Source organism: Mercenaria mercenaria, chromosome 10 (genome assembly GCF_021730395.1).
Source record: "Mercenaria mercenaria strain notata chromosome 10, MADL_Memer_1, whole genome shotgun sequence".
Classification (NCBI taxonomy): domain Eukaryota; kingdom Metazoa; phylum Mollusca; class Bivalvia; order Venerida; family Veneridae; genus Mercenaria; species Mercenaria mercenaria.
Window position 1 is genome coordinate 48,516,263 of NC_069370.1, and position 27,178 is coordinate 48,543,440.

Genomic DNA, 27,178 nt, shown 5'->3' on the forward strand with positions numbered 1-27,178 from the left:
CTCGTTAGAATTCATATTTCCTTTCAGGATTCAAGGTTTTTAGCAAAGATTCGCAATGCTTGTAAGTATTTTTTTTCATTTAAAATGTTCTCGCGTTCAGTTGCTAGAGTAGAAGATTCAGACTTTAATTCATAGTCGGATAATTATAACGGTACAAAAACACAAGCTATTGATGAGATTGGCTTCCAACATTGAACCCTAATGTCTATATAAACATATTGTAGTGTAGTCTGGAGAGGATTCGTTCAATAATATCCTAACTCGAAATCTTTATGACATAAAACTAGGATAATAAATACAAATTAGAACGTTTTAAATGAAGTCTATAGAAAGAAAAATCAACTTGTAGATGCAATTTCGCACGATCGTACTTTAAAATGAATGAAAACGAAATCTGATATTGCATGATTTTTTGTCTACGTTTTCTGAAGATTAACATATATCAGGCTCCCCGGATGAGTTCCGAATTCCCATCCGGATGTGTAGGAAAAAATTGGTTTTGCGAATTTGAAACCGTTATAAATCTCTTAATGCAATCGTAACAGAACCTTAATTAACCTTATTAAAACCGCAATAGCTCATATTTTTGGACCACAGTGATTGTCTTCCGGACTGTTACAATATTTTAAGATCTTTTCAGAACCATTACAGATTCCTTACGGATATATTATCCGTGGCAAATTTTTGAGCATGTTCAAAACTTTGCACCCTTGCCCCCGGATGTCCTCGATTTCTGGACGGATACACCGGATGACTTACGAAAGAGTAAGGAGTTCTACGGATGCTATCCGGAACTCATTCGGATGCTATCCGGAACTCATTCGCAAGCCCATCCAGGGCAGTGTGATTCTAGCTTAATACATTACTAACACACGACATGACCGAGAAGGGCACTTTTGCTTTTGCGTTCGGGAAAGAAGATAGAAAATACGTATTTTCAATGTCTCCGTTCTAGTGTGCAACAGATTATTTGATACTAAGTATCGGTAGGGGCTGAGAGTTTCAGGGTAATCATTTTTATTTCCCATCTATCTGTCTTGTCAACTGGTACTGCTTCTTGCCCTTTTATGAGCATCATCATGCATAAAAATAGACTATAAAATCAAATCCATGGTCGAAAACTTATATTTGATGTTCTGTTCCAGTAGGCATATATATTATTTGGTAGGAACACTTAAAAATTTGCCTTAACATCGAGTTTGGGGTGCACTGATGTTCTTAAAGACATATCCCGGAATAAGTTCAAACGCAGTTTTTTTTCTTTCAAATTGTGAACATTTTCTATGGGACTGGAAACAAAAATAGCTGTTTTATGCTAGATATATCTATTTGAACACCGCTATTTGTAGTTTTTCAAACATGTGATGTTTAGGTGAATGCCATCATACAGGGTAACAGTTAATCGACACTGAGTGTGCCAAATTCATGAATTTGGCATTATCATGTAACACTTCGCAATTTAACAATAACGTGAATTACATATTCATAGACGTACTTGTTAAAGTCCCGATAACTGGCAAACATTCAACCGATTTTGTATATGACAAAAAACTAGCATAGAAATTGCTGATGTTGTAGAGTATATATACAGATATAACCAAAGCTGGTGAAACCTATGTGATATTTTCAAACATTTCACAATTTTCTGTTTTCGTGCCCCGTCATTTAGTTACAATATTTCGTTTAAATAGTCACCAAAGTATACAGCGTCAGACAAGATAGTGTTGGTTAACATATAAACTGTATCACTATTTCAGGGGAGGGCCCTCGATAATGTTGTTATAACTTCTGGCCCAACCCTTTTGTATATTTATTTTTGTATGTGTGTGTACTGAATATGTATATATATACAATAAAGTATGATTAAACTAAACTATCACTATTTAAATCCTGTAATAGATACAATGAAATTGAAATGGATTTAATTCGTTTGTTCTGATATATATCTCGTTTTGAATGATTTTGTGAACATCTGTTACTAACAGATTATCTATATGGCTATAAAAGCCTGAGTAAAATGGCTGTTATATACAAGTGTATGGAAAGACAATCATAAAAAAGCTCGTATTATCCGTCTGTAAATATGTCTGCTTAATAGCAATTTCGTTTCCGCGCAATATCTTAAGATTGCTTAGACCTAAGGTCATCAGATTTCATTTAAGCATTGCTTATGGTCAGTTATTTATCCCTGTTGACAGTAGATGGAAGGTTAAAGCCACAATGACTGTCGATATAAAAGAACTGCTGAGTATCATAAAAATGCCCACTCAGATCCCACCCATCCGAAAGTAAGTAATAATTTAGAAAACTATTTTTTGGTTCTTTTCATTGATACTGTTTCTTTATATGCGATCATTTTACAAGACGTTCACTTGTGCTTGAATAAAATAGCACATGACACAAGCGCCGTGAAAGAGTGGTATCGTTGCACAATGGAGGCTAAAGGATTTACAACATAAAATGGATTTATTTCTACACTCTACATTTCTTTCAACACAACACTTATCAAGTTTGTCAGTGTCTTGCAGAGTACCAAAGGCACATATTAGAAAGTTTGAATTGATAGATCATTGCTGCAACATAAAATTCTAGTAACACTGAAGAATGCAACCAAATATACCAAGTGTACATCAGTTTTGAAGTATTTTGCGAAGTCCGAAATGGATAAAATGGACAGGTAAACGGGGAAGGTGTGCTTGGTCGCCGTTTTCTTTATAATCACTTTCTGCTCCTTACCTGTTGATAGTAAAAGCTACGAAAAATGTGAGAAAATATCCGAACTGATCGTGATTTGTGCTTCAACTCAAAAATCCCTGAATATCGTATTCTCAGTAGAATACCGTTTCAAGTTGTAACCAGTGATTCTTAACTACACCATTGTCGCTAGCGCGAACCTCCCGCATACACACTTCAGTGGTTCGTATGAATTGAATTGTCATAGAAAGTAAAACAAATAACATTAATTGGAATGATCCGAATACAATATTTAGTGTCTTTTTAAAGAGTTGATAGCATTTTAATGTATTCTCACTTGTGTAGTTGGAATATCCGTTCTTCATCCTGCAAACAGACATACAAAAACATTAAGTTAAATAAAAAAGAATGTATGCTCATAAAACGCTTTTTAATTTTTGATATGTAACTATGTGCAGATGGAAAATATAATGAATGTCACGTTTCTTGAATATTAATCGAAGAGGTTCAATGAAAGGCATGTACTACTAGACATTTTGTTCAATATTTCAAAATGTGAGAAACACTAAACATGAATGTAATTTGGGTATTTATGTCGCCCCCCCCCCCCCCCCCACACACACCCACTGGGGGAAACATTGTTTTTGCCCTGTCAGTCCGTCATTCCGCCCGTCCGTCACACTTCATTTCCGATCAATAACTGGAGAACCATTTGACCTTCAAACATTATAGGGTGGCAGGGCTTATGGAGTAGACGACCCCTATTGTTTTTTTGGGTCACTCTAGCAAAGGTCAAGGTCACAGGGGCCTGAACATGGAAAACCATTTCCGATCAATAACTTGAGAACCACTTGACCCAGCATCTTGAAACTTCATAGGATGATTGGTCATGCAGAGTAGATGACCCCTATTGATTATTGATTTTGGGGTCACTTTGTTAAAGGTCAAGGTCACAGGGGCCTGAACATGGAAAACCATTTCCGATCAAAAACTTGAGAACCACTTGACCCAGTATGTTGAAACTTCGTAGGATGATTGGACATGCAGAGTAGATGAGCAGTCACCCTATTATAAGTCAATGTCACAAGGGCCTGAACATGGAAAACCATTTCCGGTCAGTAACTTTAGAGTCACTTGACCCAGAATGTTGTAACTTCATAGGATGATTGGACATGCAGAGAAGATGACCTCTACTGATTTTGGGGTCACTCTATTTACGGTCAAGGTCGCAGCGGACAGAACATAGAAAACACTTTCCAATCAATAACTTGAGAACCACTTGACCCAGAATGTTGAAAATTAATACGATGATTGGACATGCAGAGTAGATGATCCCTACTGATTTTGGGATCACTCGATCAAAGATCAAGGTCACGGGCCCGAACATGGAAAGTCGTTTCCAATTCATAACTTGAGAACACTAGGCACAGAATGTTGAAACTTAGTGGGATGATTGGACATGCCAAGTAGATGATCACTATTGCAGCCAACCGTGAGTGTCTCTTTGAGTTTCGTTCCTGTCCCCTATTGTCTTCTTGCCTATACGACTATGCATTGGGGGAAACATGCGCTTTTCTACAAAAGCATCTTCTAGTTTTATATAAGTATTAACTCGTACCTTTATCTGCCGACTAACGACGAGCCAGGCGAGCCACAACGAGTGATGCCAACATCAGTGATACAAAGATTGTGTTGAAACTGCCAGAATTATCCATCTGGAAATGACCAAAATATTACCCCATTTCCCAAACTTAGCACATTCACCAAGGTTCATTTTGTGCTATATGCTAAAGTGTATGCATTTGATTTTGAAAAAAAATAGTTTAAAAAGTGTCATTTGATTTTGAAAAAAAAAAGTTTAAAAAGTGTCTGACTTCAAGGGAAAACGTGACTAAGTGCTGTTAGTACTTCTGATTCTTTTGGGGTCACAATTGAGTCTATTTTCAATGTTTTTACACAGTAGATTTCTTCTTAAGCCGTTGCATGAGGGGTGTTTCATATTTCAATACCTCTCATTACGAAACTAAGTCAAAGCGGGTCTGCTATAATTATATCCATTGACTTCCAGGGGATTTACATACAGGACTGCTTACGTTAATTTAGAGTTATAAAACACTCCCAAACATCAGGAAAATTGCAAAACATTAATAGTCATGAAAGAATTAAAACTTACTAATCACACCTTCGTTTAAGATGATATAGAATTTCTTTTTACGTATTCTTCCAAATTTTCAAAGAAGAATGAAGCTCTACAGTATAATTCTTTGTTAACCTTTCTAACCTTTTCAAATATATCTTAGCTATGTAATAGAGGTCAGTATATTAAATATACTATAAATTTTTTTAAGTTATAACATTTGCCAAAATAAAGACGATCAAATGTATTCAGCTGAAATATTTGATAGCCGCTCCTAAAATAAACGAATCTAGATGCCGCTTTTCGTATTTCAATAATCTCCAATGCAATAAAATATACGATGAATTATTTTCAGTCAGAAGGATCGGCATAAAGATTATAAGAACCATCTTACAATTGAACATATTGCAAAGGTAGTTAAAGGTAAAAGGTACAACCACGAACCTGATGTTCCGACCCAGTCGACTCATTGCTGGCCACCTCCTCGTTGTTATTAACATCCCGGGGTTGCTTGATCCAGTCTTCTTCAGATAAAGCTTGAGCTATAATAATTGGTCACATTTCAAAACAAGAATAGCTTTGAGGATATTTTTTTCTGTGCACAAACTTGTTCAAATCGAGGGCAACAAGGTAACCATATATAAACTAGTCGTACACGTTTAAATTTCTTTTACATCTACAGAAGAGAAATATACTAATATTTTAACTCGTGGCTGCTTTCTTGACTTCCAAGCGAGAACTTGGACAAAAGTCAAAACTATAGAAACTTTGGTCTAATTCCGCTTTTCGTTATTCAAAACAACTCGGTCATTCCATACATAAACCACAGCCGCTCTGACAGGAATGATTAAGTGCCACATTATCGTCGACATGTACTAGTATATGGTAAGAAATGGGGTCCGTTTATGTAGAATTGCGGTAAACTTTTACTAAAACATTTATCTTAGAAGAAAAAGTACACACAGTGATCAAACAGAATGGCTCCACACCTAAACAAAACAAGTGAATGAAGTATTGCCATGCAATACAAAGTCCCCTACTGGAAGGCACCTAATTTTCTCTACTGCAGTATAACATAATGAACTGATATCTGGCAATGATGTATAAACAATATTGTACTATATATACAATATGTTATAACAAAACACTTGGATTAAAATTTATATATATAAAAACCTACAGTTGTTTTCATATTGATTTTTTTTGGCTGATTATAAAAATGTTATCATGTAAGTTATTTATAGTAACAACAAAGGGAAATTAATCTTTAAAAAAAAAAAAAAAAAAAAAAAAATCTATATAATATAAGTCCACAAGAAACTCTTTACCAGGTACAGATAGGTCAAAATACACCTAAATATTGGATGTAACATGCATGCTGTACCACAGAAAAGTGGTCTCAATTTTTCTCTACCGCCAGTAATAAAAAAGTTACAATACAATCTATTTATAGTAAAAACAAAGGGACGTAATTCTAAAAACAAGGGTGCCTCATGGTGGTGAACATTTGATCCAAGTTACATCAAAATCCCTCCATGCATGAAGAAGAAATGTTCCGTACAAAGTCATTCTTGAATTTGACCTTTGACCTCTAAATATGACCTTGACCTTAGACCTAGGGACCTGGTTCTTGCGCATGACATGTTGTCTCATCCAGGGAATATTGTGCCAACTGATATCTAAATCCAGCTTTGCATGACAAAGTTATAGACCGGACAGGAAAAAAATCCTCTTGACCTTTGATCTCAGTGTGACCTTGACCTTTAAGCTAGGGTACTGGGTGTTGCGCATGACACGTCGTCTCATCATGGGAAACATTTATGCCAAGTAATACTGTAATCCCTTGATGGATGACAGAGTTCTGGATCGGACAGGGAAAAAACCTTATTGACCTTTGACCTCCAATTGTGACCTTGACCTTTGAGCTAAGGGTCTGGGCTTTGCGCAGGACATGTTGTCTCATCATGGGGAACATTTGTGCCAAGTAATATTAAAATCCCTTCATGGATGGCAGAGTTATGGACGGGACAGGAAAAAAACTCTGTTGACATTTGACCCCCAATTGTGACCTTGACCTTTGAGCTAGGGGTCTGGGATTTGCGCATGACACGTCGTCTCATCATGGGGAACATTTGTGCTAAGTGATATTAAAATTCCTTAATGAATGTTAGAGTTATGGACCGGACACAAAACAGACCCCGTTCAGGCTATGTAAACATTTGACTGCTAAGTGTGACCTTGACCTTTGAGCTAGGGGTCTGAAAGTTGTGCATGACACATCGTCTTATTATGAGGTACATTTGTGCCAAGTAATATTAAAATCCCTTCATAGATGGGAGAGTGATGGACCGGACAGCAAAAAAGCCTTGTTGACCTTTGACCTCCAATTGTGACCTTGACCTTTAAGCTAGGGGTCCAGGTTTTGCGCATGACACGTCGTCTCCTCATGGAGAACATTTGTGCCAAGTAATATTTAAATCTCTTCATGGATGGGAGAGTTATGGACCGGACAGGAAAAAAACCCTGTTGACCTTTGACCTCCAATTGTGACCTTGACCTTTGAGCTAGGGGTCCGGGATTTGCGCATGACACATCATCTCATCATGGGGAACATTTGTGCCAAGTAATATTAAAATCCCTTCAAGGATGGGAGAGTTGTGGACCGGACAGGAAAAAAGCCCTGTTGACCTTTGACCTCCAATTGTGACCTTGACCTTTGAGCTAGGGGTCCGGGTTTTGCGCATGACACGTCGTCTCATCATGGGGAACATTTATGCCAAGTAATATTAAAATCCCTTCATGGATGACAGAGTTATGGACCGGACACGAAATTGCGGACGGACGGACGGACAGACGGAATGACGGAAAAGTGCATTCCTATAGTCCCCGAAACTGGTTTTCAACCAGTAGGGGACTAATAAATATGCTTGGCATCTACTTACCGGCCAGGAGGACGGCTACCAAAACAGCTACAAGGAATGTCATCATGTTTCTGAAATGTAAATGGCGAGAAAGGCAATGTGGTTACATTTCCTTTCTATCTCATTTTCGTCTATTGCACTTGTAATTCTTTAAAAATAATTAAGTAGCTTATCATACGTTACTACGGTGTTCCGTTTGGAAAATCGTGACTTTTTATTTAATACTAAACCGCGATGCACGATGGTACGATGACGAAAACCCGATGGCGCGATGGCATGATGATGAAACAACGATGGTACAATGGTGAAAACGCGATGGCACGATGATGAAATCGCGATAGTGCGATGGTACGATTGTGAAATGTCGATGTAATATCGCGTTTTCATCATCGTACCATCGCGTTTTCACCATCGTACCATCGCCTTCCGGTTAGAAATGCGTAGTCCCGAGCACTTGTATTTTTGTCAACAATTTATGAATGTATCTCAATGTATTTTGTGAGAATTTACTATTTAGATTCTGCTGTTTTGCAAAATGTTTTACAAAATGTTCAGTGCTCAGTTCATTTAAACTGTAAAATCTTCAAGGCCACGTCCTTTGTATTTTATGTATGCATGGAAGTAAATAAAAAGCTGGGTGTAATAGTCACATGGTATTATTCAAACTTATTGTTGTTAGGATGTGTGTGCGTGCGTGCGTGCGTGCGTGCGTGCGTGTTCGTGTTTAACGTCTTTTTTCAACGATTTTTCAGTCATATAAACGACGGTGTCTACTTGTAGCAGTGAGCACAATGCCCAACTTTATAGTGCTGCCTCACTGGATTATCACGCCGTAGACAGGTGGCATGATACCCCACCCAGTCACATTATACTGACACCGGGCTGACCAGTCCTAGCACTATCCCCTTAATGCTGAGCGCCAAGCGAGGAAGCCGCTAGTACCATTTGTTACGTCGTTGGTATGACGCGGCCGGGGATCGAACCCACGACCTCCCGCACTCGAAGTGGACGCTTGTTAGGATGTAGAAGGTACATAGTGCAATGTGAAAATGAGATTGTATCAAGTCTGTATTTCACTGACACATATACTGTACCATTGCGCATGGCCACCGGAAGGCGATGGTACGATGGTGAAAATGCGATGGTACGATGGTGAAAACGCGATGGCACGATGGTGAAAACGCGATGGTACGATGGTCATAACGCGATGGCACGATGGTGAAAACGCGATAGTACGATGGTGAAAACGCGATGGCACGATGGTACGATGATGAAAATGCGATGGCACGATGGTACGATGGTGAAAACGCGATATTACATCGACATTTCACCATCGTACCATCGCACCATCGCAATTTCATCATCGTGCCATCGCATTTTCACCATCGCGCCATCGCGTTTTCGTCATCGTACCATCGTGCATCGCGGTTTAGTATTAAATAAAAAGTCACGATTGTCCAAACGGAACACCGTACGTTACACATAAGCAGAAAAAAGTTCCTTGGCCAGATGAGAGCAAAACAGTCTCTACGTCGCCGTTTGAAAATAAAAAAGGTGTAACAGAAGTATTATTAATTAGACTACTCATATATTGTAAGAAATCCTAAAACCTCGGTTTAGTTCGCCAACATTAAATCGCTTCTATATGGATGTACGCACGTACTGAGTGTACAAAATACTGACTAAAGGTTAGGATTATGTTTAAAATTATTTGTGAGGTAAAAAGTAAAAACAAATTCTGCATCCCCTCCCCCCCCCCCCCCCCCCCCCCCCCCCCCCCCCCCCCCGTAATGCCGAAAAACAGACTACTTTTTTTGCTCAAGTGTTATTTTTCCGACACTTTGTGATCATTTAGAACATTCTTCTTTTTTTTCAATATAATATTTCCGCGAGATTGCGCACTAAATTTGACGTCACTGAAAAAATAGGCAAAATGGCGTCATTTGAAAAATTATTTCAAAAGCCCTTTGACCCCAAAATTTCACAAAGAACAGTAAATTATAGTTAAAGCTATTTTTTCTGACTATAACGATCAAAATTGAATCGACACAACTATAATTTTTCACTGGATTAACAATATTTCAAATAAAAACCAGGAACTATATTTTTATTGGAAACCAAATATTTAAAAATCGGGCCCTTTTTGCTGTTCTATTTAGATGTTTAAAATATCGATATTCTGACATGAATTCTAATTTTCTGGTACGCACGGAAAGAAATCCACTTATTTTTGTAGCAAACTACTGAAAAAAATGAATGCGGTTTTCTTGCGTTTATGCGGCAGACGGTATAAACAACATTTGGACTTCTTGCAAATTTGTTGTTTATACCCGTATAAACGCAAAAGCTTTTTTAATTCTTAATTGAATTCCACTAAAGCCGTTGCTAAGGGCGCGAGAAATGTTGCGCATTTTGTTTTGTTTTTGTTGTTTTTTTTTTTCATCACGGAACGAACGTAATCAAAACGAATCTTTGCTTATTTGCGTTCTTTGCTTCGGAAAGGATCGCTTTATAGATTGTATTATAATAAATATCATTGTAATAACTGATTAAATAATCAGCATATTTACAAGTTAAATGAAAATTTATGTTTCAAATGTGTCCACAGAAACAGAGCAAAAATCACCCACGCGGAAATGTGAATGAACCAAAATAAAAACAAAATTCTATTGAAAAAAAAAAATCCTGTTAAATATTAAGATAAAAACAAGATTTGAAAATATATTAAAACATGTTTAAAACATTAGAAATATATGAATTTACTTACTAATATATTCCAAACCTTTTTGTATTTGTAATGTTGCAGCTGTGTGTATAAATAGCGATAACATGACATTAATTTACCATTATCTTTTGTGGAATCTCGTATTACTGTTTGGTCGCTCCTAGCAACAAAATATATGCACGTCATAAAAATTCATAATTGGCATTGTTTAACTTGATGTGGCTGTCACATTTTTCTTATGATTGATTTTATGTAATTTTCTTAGTTGTTGTCTCAGATATTTGTGAAAGATTTATTAATGATAGAAATTATTATTAGCGAATGTATTGCTTTTCATGCTCTGGTCATATTTCGCATGTATCTTCTTTGTTGATTTTGCATTTTTGTTTTTGGATATTTTTTCTTTTATTTGTATTGTTTTTCTAACTTTGAATATCCTCTATTTGGACAGTTTCTTTGCCTGTTTTTAACATTAAACAGGACTTTAAATTTCTTCTCATCAGCATTGAAATACTTTCTAATGATTTTTAGCTTACCTGAGGCATGCTCAGGTGAGTTTTTGTGATCGCTCGATGTCCGGCGTCTGTCGTCGTCTGTCAACATTTAGCTTGTGTATGCGATAGAGGCTGTATTTTTCAACTGATCTTCATGAAATTTTGTCCGAATGATTACCTTAATAAAATCTAGGTCAAGTTCGAAAATGGGTTATCTGGGATCAAAAACTAGGTCACTAGGTCAAATCAAATAAAAACCTTGTGTATGCAATAGAGGCTGTATTTTTCAATTGATCTTCATGAATTTTGGTCAGAATGATTGCCTTGATGAAATCTAGGTTAAGTTTGAATATGAGTTATCTGGATTCAAAAACTAGGTCATTAGGTTAAATCAAAGAAAAACCTTGTGTATGCAATAGGGGCTGCATTTTACACTGGATCTTCATGAAATTTGATCAGAATGTTTGTCCGGATAAAATCTAGGTCAGGTTTGAATATGGGTCATCTAGGGTCAAAAAATAGGTCACCCAGTCAAATTAAAGAAAAACCTTGTGTATGCAATAGGGGCTGCATTTTACACTGGATATTCATAAATTTTAGTCAGGCTGATTGCCTTGATGAAATCTAGGTCAAGATAGAATATGAGTCATCTGTGGTCAAAAACTAGGTCACTAGGTTAAATAAAAGAAAAACCTTGTGTATGCTATAGAGACTGTATTTTTCAATTGATCTTTATGAAAATTTGTCAGAATGATAGCCTTGATGAAATTAAGGTCAAATTTGAATATGGGTCATCTGGGCTCAAAAACTAGGTCGCTAGGACAAATCAAAGAAAAACGTTTTGTATGTGATAGAGGCTGTGTTTTTAATTGATGTTCATGAAATTTGGTCAGAATGATTGCCTTGATTAAATCTAGGTCAAGTTCGAATATAGGTCATCTTGGCTCAAAAACTAGGTCACTAGGGCAAATTGAAGGAAATACTTTACACTTGAGACAACATGTTTTGGTCCAAATCTTAATGAAAATTGGTCAGAATATTTGTTTCCATGAAATCACTAGGTCAAATATGTTTACACTGTTATGGTGTGTTTCTCAGGTGAGCGACCTAGGGCCATCTTGGCCCTCTTGTTTATTTTAGCATCTTTGAAACCTCCTTTGATGCATCAAATTCAAGTATGCCCGCTCGTGATGAAATAATGCATGAAGGGGCACCTGGGGTCTTCCTCCACCATCAAAGCTGGAAAGTCGCCATATGACCTATAAATGTGTCGGAAAAACAAATTCAAGTACATTCAACTGCTTTCGTTTGATACCATTTTGGACCAACTAGAGTTGAAATAAAACAAACTCTAATGACTTCTTTTGATGATTGGTCGTACTGCAATTAGAGCTAAACCCGATAAGATTTTTCGCGGTGTTCACTTAACTTGATTAGAAGTATGGCCAAAAGGTCACAGCTCAGTGTCAACATCAGGTTAATAACTTTTTTATTCTCTTGAATAAATCCTATAACAAGAATGGAATGGAGGCATTGAACGCAACCAGTTTCGTTTTGGTCTAGTTTGTTTATTTATAATGCAATTATCACTTACGAATAACCAATGTTATGTCAGAGATGATAGTAAAGAAGGTAAGCCCAATGATATAGTTGTTGAAGCTGGGTAAAAGTTGGCGTCCGAAACTGCATGAAGTACAATATACTAATGGTTCACTAAGAGTAAATATCAAATAAAAGTTTGCGATGTACAAAACTAGTAATGATTCACTATACGAAGTGTATATAATTTTTTGCTATTTAATGAAATGGTAACAAAATAAAGTTTAATGTGTAAGGAGGGTCAGTTGAGTTTTAAATCTTGTTCAAAAGTGTGCCCCTCTCTGTTCCTTTATGTGTTCTTTTCGTCCTCGCTATTTATGGTTTACTATGTGTGTGCCTGTTTCTCGTCGATTCGAGCCCTTGTGTTTTAGTAAAATTCATCCTCATCATGTAGCATGTTCTTCAGAAACTTGTGTCATTTACATTTTAAAGTGCCTTGGAAAATATTAGTCATGAAACCACTGAAAAATTGAGTTTTAATATTTTGCATCAAAAATTGCTTATTTTAAGAGGAAATTACACAGTGGGTAATATTGTGAGTCAAAATTTCAAATTAAAAGCATCCTGAGCATATTTCAACTGTTGTAACGAGTGAACAAGAATTCAATCTTGAAAGAAATTTGCTTTATGGAAATAGACTGTGCAACATTAACACTTATTGACCTACCAAAAAAAGGGCTCGAATCGATGGGAAAGTTTTAAAATGATGTGGAGTTTGTCCTCCTTCAGTCTCGTGCAAAAAAAGTACATATAAAAGATGATAACGTTGTAATTCTTAATGTCCATTGTTAAATACGAAACTTAATGTAACAACAAACAATTTTTTTTTAATTGAACAGGTTTACAAAAATATGTACACTCTTAAAAGATTTAAGAGGTTCGAATCAAGGAGAAAGCAGCATATATGTTAATTATACATACACACGCACGCACGCACGCACACACACACACACAAACACATACACATATACATACATACACTGTTTTAAGATTATGTCTGAAGATAGATGCAGGGTGCTCTTCTTGTTTTCCTACTTTTCATTGTTTTAAAGTTGATTTTGGGACTCTGAGGGTGTTAAGAGTGAGACTTGTTGCGCGCAATTACCAGTGCGATGCTTTAGTCACTGGATGTAGCTTTATTTGTTTGCAGTATCGTTGTCATCTGAATGTTTTACTTTGTCTATATTTTGTTGTTTTCTTTTTTCTTAAATGTCAATCATTTACCAATTTCTATGATATTGCCATGGTCTTTGCTTTAACATTGCTTATAAATTAATTAAATACCGCAGTGTTTATGTACAAAATAGCGTAGTATATGTCAATGAATAACACTCTTCGTTAGGTTCTTTATTAAGGAAGAACACCATTTCCATGCTCATCGTTAACGAAATGTGTGGAAGATTGATTTCATAATATCATGGTAAACGTACCTCTTTAGAATGCTTATGCTTTCCGTTTTAATTAATATAAAGAAGGTTTTCTTTCTTTCTTTTTTCATGGCTTTAGAGTCATAGTGACAAAAATTGGCAAACATGAAAGTAGGTCAGTAGGTCACAATTAAGACTATTCAAAATGAGTATTGAAATTTGTATGAAAAATTATACATGTGGTCCAGATTACTTTGCTGTAACTTCAAAAACAAGAAATTAGGTCAGTAGGTCAAAATTAAGACTATTCAAGATGAGTATTGAAATCTGTATCAAAAATTATACAAGTGGTCAATATCTCTTTGCTGTAGCTTCAAAAACAATGCCCCATGTGGTTCTGGGACGATCTGTGTATGAAAAGAATTGGAACCACTGCCTTACCCTTGCATGATCGTAAGAGGCGACTAATAGGGTCTTAACACTTGGTTATGCAGCAAGTCTGTGATTCCAGCAGGTATGCAAATTTTGATTCCATACCTCGTGTTTTTATTTCGATGTAAATGAGATGTGGAACCAAAATTTATAGTCCTGTTTGGCGCCATATAACCTATATTGTGTTGGTGCGCCGTAAAACCCCCAAAAAATAAATAAATCAATCAATAATCAATCAAAAACAAGAAAGTAGGTCAGTAGGTCAGGGTTAAGAATATTAAAGATGAGTATTGAAATCTGTATCAAAAGTTATACATGTGGTTCAAATTTCTAAGCTCTACCATCAAAAACAAGAAAGTAGGCCAGTAGGTCAAGATCAAGACTATTCAAGATGAGTATTGAAATCATATTCATATGGCATTTATTCCAGCTTTTGATAGAGGGGGTAGACTTCAGGTGCCCCTTCGACCATTGGTAGATTTTTTGTGTGTGTTTAATTCAAGGAATGACATTAACAGATTAAATTTAAGCTGAAATTATCGTTTATTAATAAGTAACGAAATTAAGTATTTATAGTATACAACTTAATATACGAATACACAAACAAAATTATCCATTTCGTAAAACATTTCATCAAAAGACAGCACAATGTATTCATACAGATAGTACCGTAATATAACACACATCCTTCCATTAACGATAGGCACATCCTATATAAGCATATACATGTAGTTACATTGGTCAAATATTAGCCCAGGTTTTAAGACATCGATTCAAAAACCGTAATGCATATTTTTATTATCTTTTTAGCTCACCTGAATTTTCTATACTTATAGGCGGATGGTTCACCGTCTATCATCAACACTTATCTCTGAAACTACCGGTCAGAAGTACACCCAAAACTGGTCTGCAGTATCCTTGTACAAAGCTGTCTGAAATCAGTGCTTGGACACTTTCAGTCATCGTAAAAACAGCGATATCTATTCCGGTGTACATATAGTCTAATAATAAAACATGGATAATGATACAAAGTACACGAAAAGCGAGATCTCTTTCAAATTTTATTCTCTACCTTAAGAAATATTTTTCTCCAATGGGCTAGTTGTCCTTCGCCAAGTTTGTTCAAGCCTGGTCCTTGCCGCCACACGAACCTGTGTTTAACCACAGAGTTAGAATATAAAGGAAAAGTTGGGGTTTTTTTTGCAAGACTTAATTGTAAGATATTCTACATGTTCTTCGTTTGCTATGCCAATGTGATAATTCATACCTCATAAGTTTAAAACAGTTAAAACCTAAAGGCAAGCGGCAGTACAACCTCACTATAAATTCATTTCGAAAAATCCTTTAGTAAGAGGGCAATAATTCAAACATTTCACAATACGTTTTAGATATTGACGTTCTCATACCCTATCATTTAGTCATTTATAATATTTCTAATTAGTAGTTACTAAAGTTTATATTGCCAGATACAATAGAACATTAAAGCGTATAAACTATCGAGTGGGCTGTATAAACTGCTGCGTCATTAAGTAAATATCTCACAGATACATAACTTCGTAAAAATGGAATTCATTTAAGTCGAATATGAAACAACTTCTATTTATTACGCCTAATTGTGATAACCCCTTAAAGCTGGGTTTCAAGCAAGTGAGATACCATTTTATACGCCAGAACTACGGTTTTATGCCATAGCGTTGGTAGTCTGTCCACCTGTCTATCTATCCGTCTGTTGGCAATTTCGATTCCGTTTAATAAATTAAGAATACTTTGACCAAAGCATTTCGAATTCGGTATGCATATTACTCATGGACAAAGTATGCATTTTTTATTTTAAGTATAATGGATCAATTTTAAAGAGACTGTAAGTACATAAATAATGCCTATTCAGTATTTCGAGAATGCCCTGACCTTTGATCTTCAAACTTGGCAAGTGCATTGTTCATGGCACAGAATAACATAATTTGACTTGGATGTCAGTGGGTCAGAGGTTAATGTGACACTGACGACCATTAGTACAAAAAAGTCTCCTCTCAAAATATCAAGACACCACTGACCTTAGATCTTCAAACTTGACAGGTACATTACTAGTGGGCAATACACGACTTCATTAATTTCAAGTTTAAGATTACAGTGACTGTTAGTACAAAAGTCATTTCCGCTCCATATCCTCAGAAAACCTTGACCTACATATGATCCTCAAACCCGTTAGGCACTTTACCCGTGGTTAGTGAAAGCCCCTATTGATTCTGTCAGTCGGTGGATCAAAGTGGTATCAATGATTGTTTGTACAAAACCCGGCATACGAATTGCTCATATGCAGCAGATGACCTTGATTGATGAGCTCATTTGGTCAGAGGTCAAGGTCACAGAAACTGATGGCAAAATGGACAATGAACTTGTCATGCATATTGCTCATAGCCAGTGAAGGCCACTAATGATAATAGTGACCGCTGATACAAAAGAAGTAAGCCAGAACATCTTGATTTTAAATTGTTTTGTTTTTGCTGTTTTAGGGTCACGGTCACACTTTTTTCTTTTGATGGTGGAGGAAGACGCCAGGTGACCTTCTGTATATTGTTTCAGGCATCCATTTTTTGAAATGCATTTAAATTATTTTAAAACGTTTCATAAAAATAGCAAAGTTACCTACTATTATCTTTTAAACCTGCCTTTTCCTAAATACCTAAATATAATGACAACTAATGTGTATAGTATTATGAATGGCAGTAACATGAATGATACAGTTAGAGGTTACCATCTCAAATTATTGTGAGGTCACTCCCATCAACAGAATTAGCTTCTCATTAAATACATCTCCCAACAAATATATCAGAATCATAACAGTGTTAATTAAAGAGTCGTAACTGACATTGTTTATGAAGCGTTAGTCACGATTTTGCTATATTTGTCTCAGATATTTGTCAAAGATATGTTTTCTGAATTAAATTCAGAAGAATTATTAACGAATCCATTTTTTCGGCGACGCCGTCTAAATTCGTTTTCATTACCTATGCCACGTGACTTCAGTTTACAAATCAAACTACTTGATAACGCATTATAGATAATTTATCAAAATGGAAGATTTATGCAAGACTCTTCCTGATTGGACGAGAGTGTCAATTTCTTTCACTCTGTTGATTGTGCTACGCTGAGTGAAATGTAGACAAAGCGTTTATCCTAAACGACGCTGTTCACAGTTTTAAAGCTAACTTTGGCTCAGTATATTTAGCAAGAATATTGATATATCTCAAAATGATAAGTAAGTTTAATAAATATGATAAAAACCTGTTCAAATACCAACATATATCAAATTAAAGAAAGAGCTGAATACGGTCTGCGTATCACATGAATAAGGGTGTGATAAGAGTCTTTTATGTAGAGAAGTGCTTTTTAAAAGATTTTCCTTGTTACAATTGTCGTCTGTATATGAAAAGGTTTCTTGCTTTTGTGACTTATTCAGATTGCATATTAAAATGAGTACTTGTTTGCTTTGATATATTTGTTATAAATTATTTAACTGATTTATTATATATGAATATTTTTCTTTAGTATGGTATGCAAATATTGAACTCAGTTGAAATCTGTTTCATTATATATATGCTATATAATGACTGAATCTCATTAGATTGAAATGAAGGAGCGCTGCATACAGTTTATCTATGTGATATGACTACGGTCAAACTTTGTTTATGAAACAGAAATATTGAAATAATTACAATTGTATGTTTTGCTTGAAAAATTCATAAACTTCTTTCCTTATTACAATTCGCCGACCATCATTTTTAAAGATATTTCTTGTTTCATCCTCTGGCTCTTCTACTTTATGTCCATCTTTGAGATTATTTATTTTATATCCAATATAGACTTATGCATGTATTCTGTTTGGACAACTTCGCGTGTTCTTTAACATTAAAAAAAAACCCATTTAAGTTATGTTTCTCTTGTCCTTGAATAGCTTTTATGCTATTTTAAACGGCTTGATAGAATTTTACAGAAGCATCATTTGATGCGCCATTCTCAAGTTTATTCAACTTCTTTCGTTTTAATATACTTAGTGACAACCGGAGCTAAAATAGAATACACTTTAATGGCTTCCCTTTATGATCTTCTGGATGTAGACCAACGAAACCTTTTCTAAACATTAAAATGATCAAGTGGCTTCCACTTTACTGCACTAACCTTCAAAAGCTTGTTCCCATGAACGGCTTCATTTATTTCTACCAAACTAGGTCTGCAACATGCTTGAATAGACAATTCATTCAACCGGTTTTGTTGGATTGAACGTAGAAGCTGCAAGGCTGATATAAAAACGACTTCACGTGTGCCGCATCATAGATGTTCACCAATATTGGAAAGGAAGTGACTGCACTTAGGGGCCACCAGAGCTAAAACAGCATCTTCTCATGGACAGCTTAATGAATGTTCAAATGGTGTCAATAATAAAATCTATAAAAACAGAGCTAGTTAGCATTATCATAGAATACTTGGTTGGTTTGATTTAGTACGTTCATGGGAGATAATAAATATATCACTTACGAGTGAACATTGTTCTTACGTCCAGTATATTTGACCGAAACAACAGAAGTGATAGCAATGAAGGCGAATCGGACAATAGTTACAATTGAGCGTAAATGTCAAGTAAGAGTTTGCGCCCGAAATTGCTTGGAGAACCAAACTGTTAATGGTTCGATATCTATGGGCGGCGGTTACCGCCAAAATTTGTAAATATACAACCCATTCATAAACATCACCCTACTATTTGGGCAAAGGAATATTTTTTTCTCAAAATTTAGACCCAGAAACGCACCAGAGGCCACCATATCATACCTGTATTTCAAAATTTTCCAGGGAGAGAGCCCCCTGACCACCTAATCGAGAGGGGTGTAAGTACCCCTTCAATACCTCAAAAATAAGACCTAAAATGCACCAGAGGCCACCATTTCATGCCTGTACAAAAATTTCCAGAGGGAGAGCCCCCTGACCTCCCCCCACACCCCTAATATGAGGGGAGTACACACGCCAATAAATGCACCTGATGATACTATTTCATACCTGTATTTCAAAAAATAATTCTGGGGAAGACCCCCTGAATTCCCTTACATTGGCAAAGGCACCCCCTCCAATACTTTGCTATGCGCCTCGGCGGTGACGTCTTCGTTCAAGACTGGTGCTCCCCGCCCCCCACCGTCAAAAAATACTGGATCCGGCCCTGACAAATCCCTTTACAGGTCGTGTGAAATCCATGTTAATATTGATTTTATATTATTAATAATTAACTATGGAATTTTTAGTGTTTGTTAATTTTGTCATTATTATTTCTATTGCTGAGTCTGTTTTACGAAGCATACTTCTGACAAAGCTTAAACTAAGAAGAAAGATGTTTCACGAAAATAAGGTCCCTTTTAATACTGAGATAAATCGCAGGAACTGTTTAAAAGTAAATGTTAGAATTTTACCACACTGAGGTCGGTTTTAGGACACATTTTAAGATATTTTTATGTAAAACTGATCCAGAATTTTAATCTATATTTATAACAGGTCAAACTTATAAACTGATAGTCTCATTAACCTTTTACAATGCACGCACTCGTGTTTCGTTAAACGGCTCACATTTGGCTGCATGGCGTAAAATTTTGATACGCCACTCCAAATCACACAACACGGTTTCAGTATGCATTAGACGGTGCCAAGCTTTAATGAATCGTTTCATTTTTCACTGCATGAACTCGTGATGCGTTAAACGTCTTCACATTGGACTGCATGGCATCAAGTTTTTATACACCGCCCTTAATTACACATTAGACGGCGTCAAGTTATAATAAAACATTTCACTTTACACTGCATGTCATGTACTCATGTTGTGTTAAACAGTCTCACATTGAGCTGCGTGGTATCATGTTTTGTTGGATGATTTCATATTACGGTGCATCGCAACAAGTTTTTCAATGCATCGATCCATGTTTAAATATATGAAGTTTTGTATTAAATGGTCTCAAAATGCAATGCGTTGAATGCAAATATATTGGACGGGGTGGAGTTTTAGATTAGACGGCGTTGAAATGCAATGCACTGACTGACTTGTTTATGAATGGATTGTATATTTACAAATTTTTGCGGTTACCGCCGCCCATAGATATCATTTACGAAAAGTGTGATTGCTATTAAATGAAATGATACTTAATGAAGTTTGACATACAAAGAAAGCTTCGTCTCCAGAACTATAAGGTTTTGTGCTATTTCTTATCATTCCGTATGTAATGGAATTCACTTTTGTCTATAGAGTCTTGTTGTTTTGAAAGATGCTGGAGATTAAGGGTGATGGTTTGTATACAATTAGCCTGTGTCAAATCCTGAGTGGTGTTTCTATGTACCACTGACGGTTCAAGGCAATGTCCTTTGTGTTCCTTTATTTGTTCTTTTCGTCTTCAGTGTCTGTATAATTTACTCCATCCGTGGTTTTGTGTATATGTTAATCTTGCACACATCCATACATACACATCTTTTAGTTTCATGTGGAATGCGATTTTGGAAGATGGCTTCGTATTTTCATATTCATCTGATTTAGTTAAGATTGAGGTTTATTTGGGGCACACCAATAATTCAGTGATGTTTTGCTACCGACCACTCCAAGGCTGCGCATCAGCGTGTTCCATTATTTGTAACGTTTTTATTGACTGAATGTTTATTTTTTTTCTGTTTACCTATTCATACCATAGTGCCATATATTTTTGCTTGAACCGTAACATGTTTGAAAGACTATATATAACTTCGAAGACAAAACTTTCGAAATTCGACCTTAATAGTGAGCTATTAATGATCGTACACTTATGAGATATCCCAAGATAGTAAAGTCATCATTTTTGTTTGTTTTTAAACATCGTTTATTTCGAGACTATGATATGCAAATATCCAAATAGGAAGCCACTTTTTAAAATTAACTATTGGGGACAGGGTAATAATTAAAAACATTCACAACACTGATTTGGATATTTACGCCATACTCTATTATTTATTTATAATATTTCTGTTGAATATATTTCCAGATGCAACAGAATATTCAGGCATATAATTTATCGTGTAGACGGTTAAAACTTTTTTATCATCATTCAACTTATGTCATAGATATATAACGTAGTAAAATGGAATTTATTTAGAACGACTGTGCAGATTTATCCAGTTCCCTGTCTATGCTGAGCTCCAAGCAAATGAGGTCATATGGTCAAAGGTCAAGGTCAAAAGGAACTGTAATGGTATAACGGCAATCAAACTTGGCATGCACTTTGAGCATGGACAGGGATTGGCACCTTATGATCATAGTTTCCGTTGGTACAAAATGAAAGTCACTATGGACACCACTTCATTTTGTGGGAATATTTTTGTTAGGGTAAGTGTTACACCGACACAGTTTATGTAATATGGCGAGATTTCAATGGTGGAGGAAGACCCTAGGTTCCAGTCCATGCATTTTTTCAGGCGCGAGCGGGCACCTGACAAGAACTACCGGCCTTACGTCAGTCAGCTTGATGGCTTCCTCATACGAAGAATTCTACACCCCAATCCACATCAGTGAGGGGCAAGTCATTCGGAGTCAGCTACCTTGCAACACGGCCGCGACACACAACTCCAAACATCCCGCCCTTAATCCACACCTCAAACCTAACACTCCTTTCAATTCAGTTTCTGCTATACTTTGACCTGTGACCCTCAAGCTGGATACGCCAATTGCTTCGGGCATGTTTTAATGCGCGCAGTGATTCCATTTATTGAGTCGACCATAGATTGAACACTCGACCTGTCGCACTAAATAGGGTTACTACCAAGGTTAAAGGAATAACAACAGATTTAAGATAAATTCATTTCTTTTGTACTTATATACACTTCGCATTTGCCAAAAGCTACACTTGACAGTTAATTGATGTATTATAGTGTACCAAACGCACATTTTAAAAATCCGGAATATCTTTTGAGCAACATAATGTCTGTATATATTTAAAGTCCAGTGACAATAAAGAATGTAACCATGAAGTTTATTCAATATAACAACTACATGTACGTCTAATTAAAGAAAAAGACTCCACAATATACATATTTGTGTCTTCGGTTGTTAAACGAGCGAACATGACATGTGTGAACACGTAGTTAGTAACAAGATATGCATGACGTTCATTAGAGCCTCAGCGAGTGAAATTATTGTTAGATACTTTACAAGTATATGGACAGACCTAGACAAAGTTGATATTTACAACAAGTAATACGTTTTGTATTTCCAGTTATTCCACGCAACGAACTAGTAAATGGAGATGAGGGTGTCCTCTTGATCCACGCCGTTTGGTATTACCAATCGATCATAAGAGCCGTGCCATGAGAAAACCAACATAGTGGCTTTGCGACCAGTATGGATCCAGACCAGCCTGCGCATCCGCGCAGTCTGGTCAGGATCCATGCTGTTCGCTAACGGTTTCTCTAATTGCAGTAGGCTTTGAAAGCGAACAGCATGGATCCTGACCAGACTGCGCAGATGCGCAGGCTGGTCTGGATCCATGCTGGTCGCAAAGCCACTATGTTGGTTTTCTCATGGCACGGCTCAAATTATTAATATCTATGCAAAGTATGAGAAAATATCCAAGCTGGTGAACTGGAGGTTTATACTAGCACCTCGCTCGTGCTAAATTGAAAATTAAAACTTTTTGCTTCCATGGTATGTATTGCAACGAAAATAAAAAAAAAATATCCGTATATAGTCTATTCTGAGTAAGCCAGTGAAAGTCTCAGTATGACCATGAATGTGATCGAGGACCTCCTCCTCCTGCATGCACTCCAGGAAGTATGTCCCTATGCACTCATACTTCCGTTCATCGTAGGACTTAATTAGTCATTATCAAGAAAACATTTACGTTAATTGGCATATTCCGAATACAACGCAAAGTGGCGAAAAGACAGTTAAGCGCATTTTAGTGGGTTATCACATATCCATACTGCATCCTACAAATAGACATACAAAAACAAGTAATCATACGAAACAAATAAATTATGCTCATAAAACGTAATGTAACTTATAAAATAATTATGAAAAAATGGACAAATGGACAAATTAGTGAATACCAAATTTATCGTTTCTTAAATATTGACCTAATAGGGATGAAAAATATACGTAATTGACATTTTGTTCGAAGTTTTAGAATGTGGAAATAACGTTATTTTGTAATTTTTGTATGTCAACCATATTGTCTAAAACTCATACCTTTATCTTTCTTCTAACGACAAGCAAAGAGAGCAACAACAAGCGATGCCAACATCATTGGTACAAAGATGGAGTTGAAACTGCCAGAACCATACATCTGTAAATAATCAAAATATATCCATATTTCTCAATGGTGTTATCATTTTTGATCCTTTGTGATTATGAAGAACACTCATTTTTACTCTTAAGTCGGTGGCGGGGAGGGGTGTGGGGGAAGGGGATGTGAGAGAGGTGTTGTACATTTCATTACCTCTCATTGATAGACTCAATAAAACCGACTTTGCTATTATATTTCTTGTGTGCTTTCTATCCTTCTAAGCTTTTACAGATTTTAATGGCTAGCAAACCAGCAGTGCTTAAGTGCCGTGTAGCAGCTGATAAACGTCTGCCCGTATTTGGAATCCGTGTTGGTATATGAGCCGCGCCACGAGAAAACCGACATAGTGGCTTTGCGACCAGCATGGATCAAGACCAGCCTGCGCAGGATCCATGCTGTTCGCTCATGGTTTTTCTAATTGCAATAGGCTTTGAAAGCGAACAGCATGGATCCTGACCAGCTGCTGCGCAGGCTGGTCTGGATCCATGCTGGTCGCAAAGCCACTATGTTGAGCCACTAAGCTCAATTATTTTTCTGGTCCTCTGGGATCATGGAGAACATTCATTTTTCCGCTTAAGTCGGTGATAGCGGGCGTGATATGTGATGTATATTTCATTATCTCTCATGCAAAGATTCAATCAAATTGAGTCTGCTTTTATGTTTCATGGTTGCGTTCTACGCCTTTAACACATATTTTTGATATTAACCAAGATTCAGTTTGTGTTATACGGACCGTGTATTTAAATAATCTCTAATGTAAAAAGATGAACCGTATATGTTTGAAGTTCAAAAGAACTTTATAAAGATAATAGGAAGAGAATTTGGATCTTTGGCAATTTAACAAACTACAGACGTAGTTAATGGTCATAGATAAAACCACGAACCTCATCCCATCCATTGTTGTCATTGTCCCACGATTTCTCCTCCTTATCGCCCCAACCGTTACTACTGGAAGTAGACCAGCCTCCAGCAAGAGCTTTAGCTGAAATCATTGATTACATTACTAGATAAGCGTAGTTTTCAGGATACGTTTTTCTGTGTACAAAATATTTTACATCGTGGGTAGCTAGGATATTCGTATCAAAATTTAAATTTACATTTCTTTTACACCTATTGACGAGAAGCATATTAAAGCTTTCACGCTTAGCTGTTTCCCTGATTTTCAGACGGGTACCAACTATCATTATGGATACATCTTTTGTCGTAATTCACACCCATAACCCCTTGCCTAGAACTCGCACTTTCCATTCATATACTACTGCGACTTATAGTGAAACTTTGTTTGCGTTGACATTTAAGAAAACAGAATCTTGTAAAAGAGAATGCCGACTGTGGTCAACTTTCATTAGAACATTTATCTTGAAAGAAAAACTACAAACAGTTATCTAAATATATTAAAATAGCTCCACGCCTACGGACTTTGCAATCTACTTACCGAAGAGCAGCGCGGCTGCTAAAACAGCTACAAGGAATTTCATTTTCTTTCTGGAATGGAAAAAGTAAGGCAGTTTGCTGATACATGTAATTTTTTTTCTATTATGTGAAAACTGTATTTTATTACGTTTCAAGTCGTAGGAGTGGACTACAGCCATTACATCAATCTGATAGTACACTATTACACTTTGACGTTGACGTCGTTTATTTATGAGACGTTGGTCGAACTTACTTGGTCTACAATAGGTAAAGAAAGAAGAAATTTTGAGTTTCATTGCAACAGGAAAAGCTTAAATGCGATAAAAAGAATATCAAATTTTTGTCTTTCCACACTGAATTTATTAAACTCGTTGACTAAAATTGATAGAATGCTCGGCAGAGCCTCGCATTTTATTATTTAGAATTTATTATTTTATTCAATTCGTTTAATATGAAAAGAGATCCATGTAATATCCTCTATAACAGTTATGCTGTAAAAAGTTCAATTACGGATAATTTGCTAAACTTGGTGAAATAAATTTAACAAGTAAGATAAGAACAATAAATTATCTCTGTCGTTGTTTGGAAAAATATATAACAAAAGTATAATATGGCCGTAGCGACTATTTGGGCAAGCCGTGACACTTGCCCCAGTCATTTTTCTGTCTCATTTGCCCCGGTTGCATTTTTTGCCTAGCCATTATTTTTTATCTCTGTTTCCTGTTTTGCCTAAACTGTATTAATCAGTATAATTTGAAATCAGACTAGACCTCACTTGTGACCGAAGAAGTTCCATCGGATATGTTTGAAATAACGAGTACATTCTGACCCGCACATAAATGCTCTGCACTTTATTATTCGCCAGCCTACATAAGAATATGAAAGAAGTGTAGACACAGTCATAAGATGTTGTACGAAAATCTCCAGTCGTTATATGTGACAACTTGAGCTTTGACTTCACTGCTTCTAAGAAGATTAAACTATCTCCCGTGCCAATACGCCCAATACCATTTCAATTTTAATTTTTGCAAGTATTTATTTATTTATTTGGGTTTTACGGCGCACCAACACAGTATAGGTTATATGGCGCCAAACAGGACTACAAATTTTGGTTTCACATCTCATTTACATCGAAATAAAAACATGAGGTATGGAAATATTTTGCAAATAGACCGAGAAATTTTGTCATATATAATTTTGAAGCCGTATTTTAACTACGAATATTTTAATGTCTTGTATCTAGATTGTTTATTCATTTGGCTAGTTTGTTTTAATCTTGATTTTTTTTCATATTCATATCTATTTTATTCAAATAACAGTTTTTTTAGATGTCTTATCCTTTTTTTAAACATTTTGTACGTGCGTACGAATTATTCACGTAAATGTGGATCAATAATATTTTTAAAAAAAAAATAATCATCATTATTGTTGAATTTTTAAATTCATACAAATTTAGCAATCAACAGGTCTTTACGATAAATGAAAATTTAAGTTTATCTTATTTTATCTTATTTCTGTTTTGATTTGATTTTCTAAGTGTTTATTGAAAACACTTAAAATATCACCACCCGGGAAAGTGCATTAAGCAAAACACCAAAAATAACCTAACTGAAAATAAAATTACTATAAAATAAAAAGAAATAAGATTTGGAAATGTTTTACATTTTAAAGATAATAACAATGAAGTTAGCCTACTTACGGCTATCTTCTAGTCCTTCTCTTTGCAAAATGACAATTGTATGTATCTTAGTATAAACTGGGGTAACAAGATCTATATAATTAAAGGTTATCATCATCTTTATTTTCATGAGGTCCTAGCAACAGAATACGCTTTGTCATGATTTGAATAGACCTACATAACAAAATTTGATATATCAGAATCGTGACAACAAGGTTTATCAAAGGGTCGTACTGGCTTTATTTTATGTGGCTACCCTATATTTTGTTATGAATATAAAATGTATTAATTTCACTATTCTCCTTTTCGGGAGTTACATCAGATAAAGTGTTTTGGAATAGCAAAGAAGGAAGTATTGGCGTGTTCTGGCCTTGACAGTA

General features: G+C 35.9%; 2 long non-coding RNA genes across 2 annotated transcripts; both read right to left on the bottom strand.

The window, feature by feature from the left end:
• Window positions 1-2,691: 2,691 nt before the first annotated feature.
• LOC123560324 (uncharacterized) lies at window positions 2,692-7,939 on the bottom strand. The gene is made up of 4 exons (XR_006688189.2): window positions 7,774-7,939; window positions 5,276-5,373; window positions 4,313-4,409; window positions 2,692-3,060 (listed from the first exon to the last, which is right to left on the bottom strand). It is a non-coding gene; the product is annotated as an uncharacterized LOC123560324 (long non-coding RNA).
• Window positions 7,940-22,380: 14,441 nt separating this feature from the next.
• On the bottom strand, window positions 22,381-26,911 carry LOC123561646 (uncharacterized). The gene is made up of 5 exons (XR_006688479.2): window positions 26,820-26,911; window positions 25,143-25,192; window positions 24,592-24,689; window positions 23,611-23,707; window positions 22,381-23,351 (listed from the first exon to the last, which is right to left on the bottom strand). It is a non-coding gene; the product is annotated as an uncharacterized LOC123561646 (long non-coding RNA).
• Window positions 26,912-27,178: the final 267 nt, after the last annotated feature.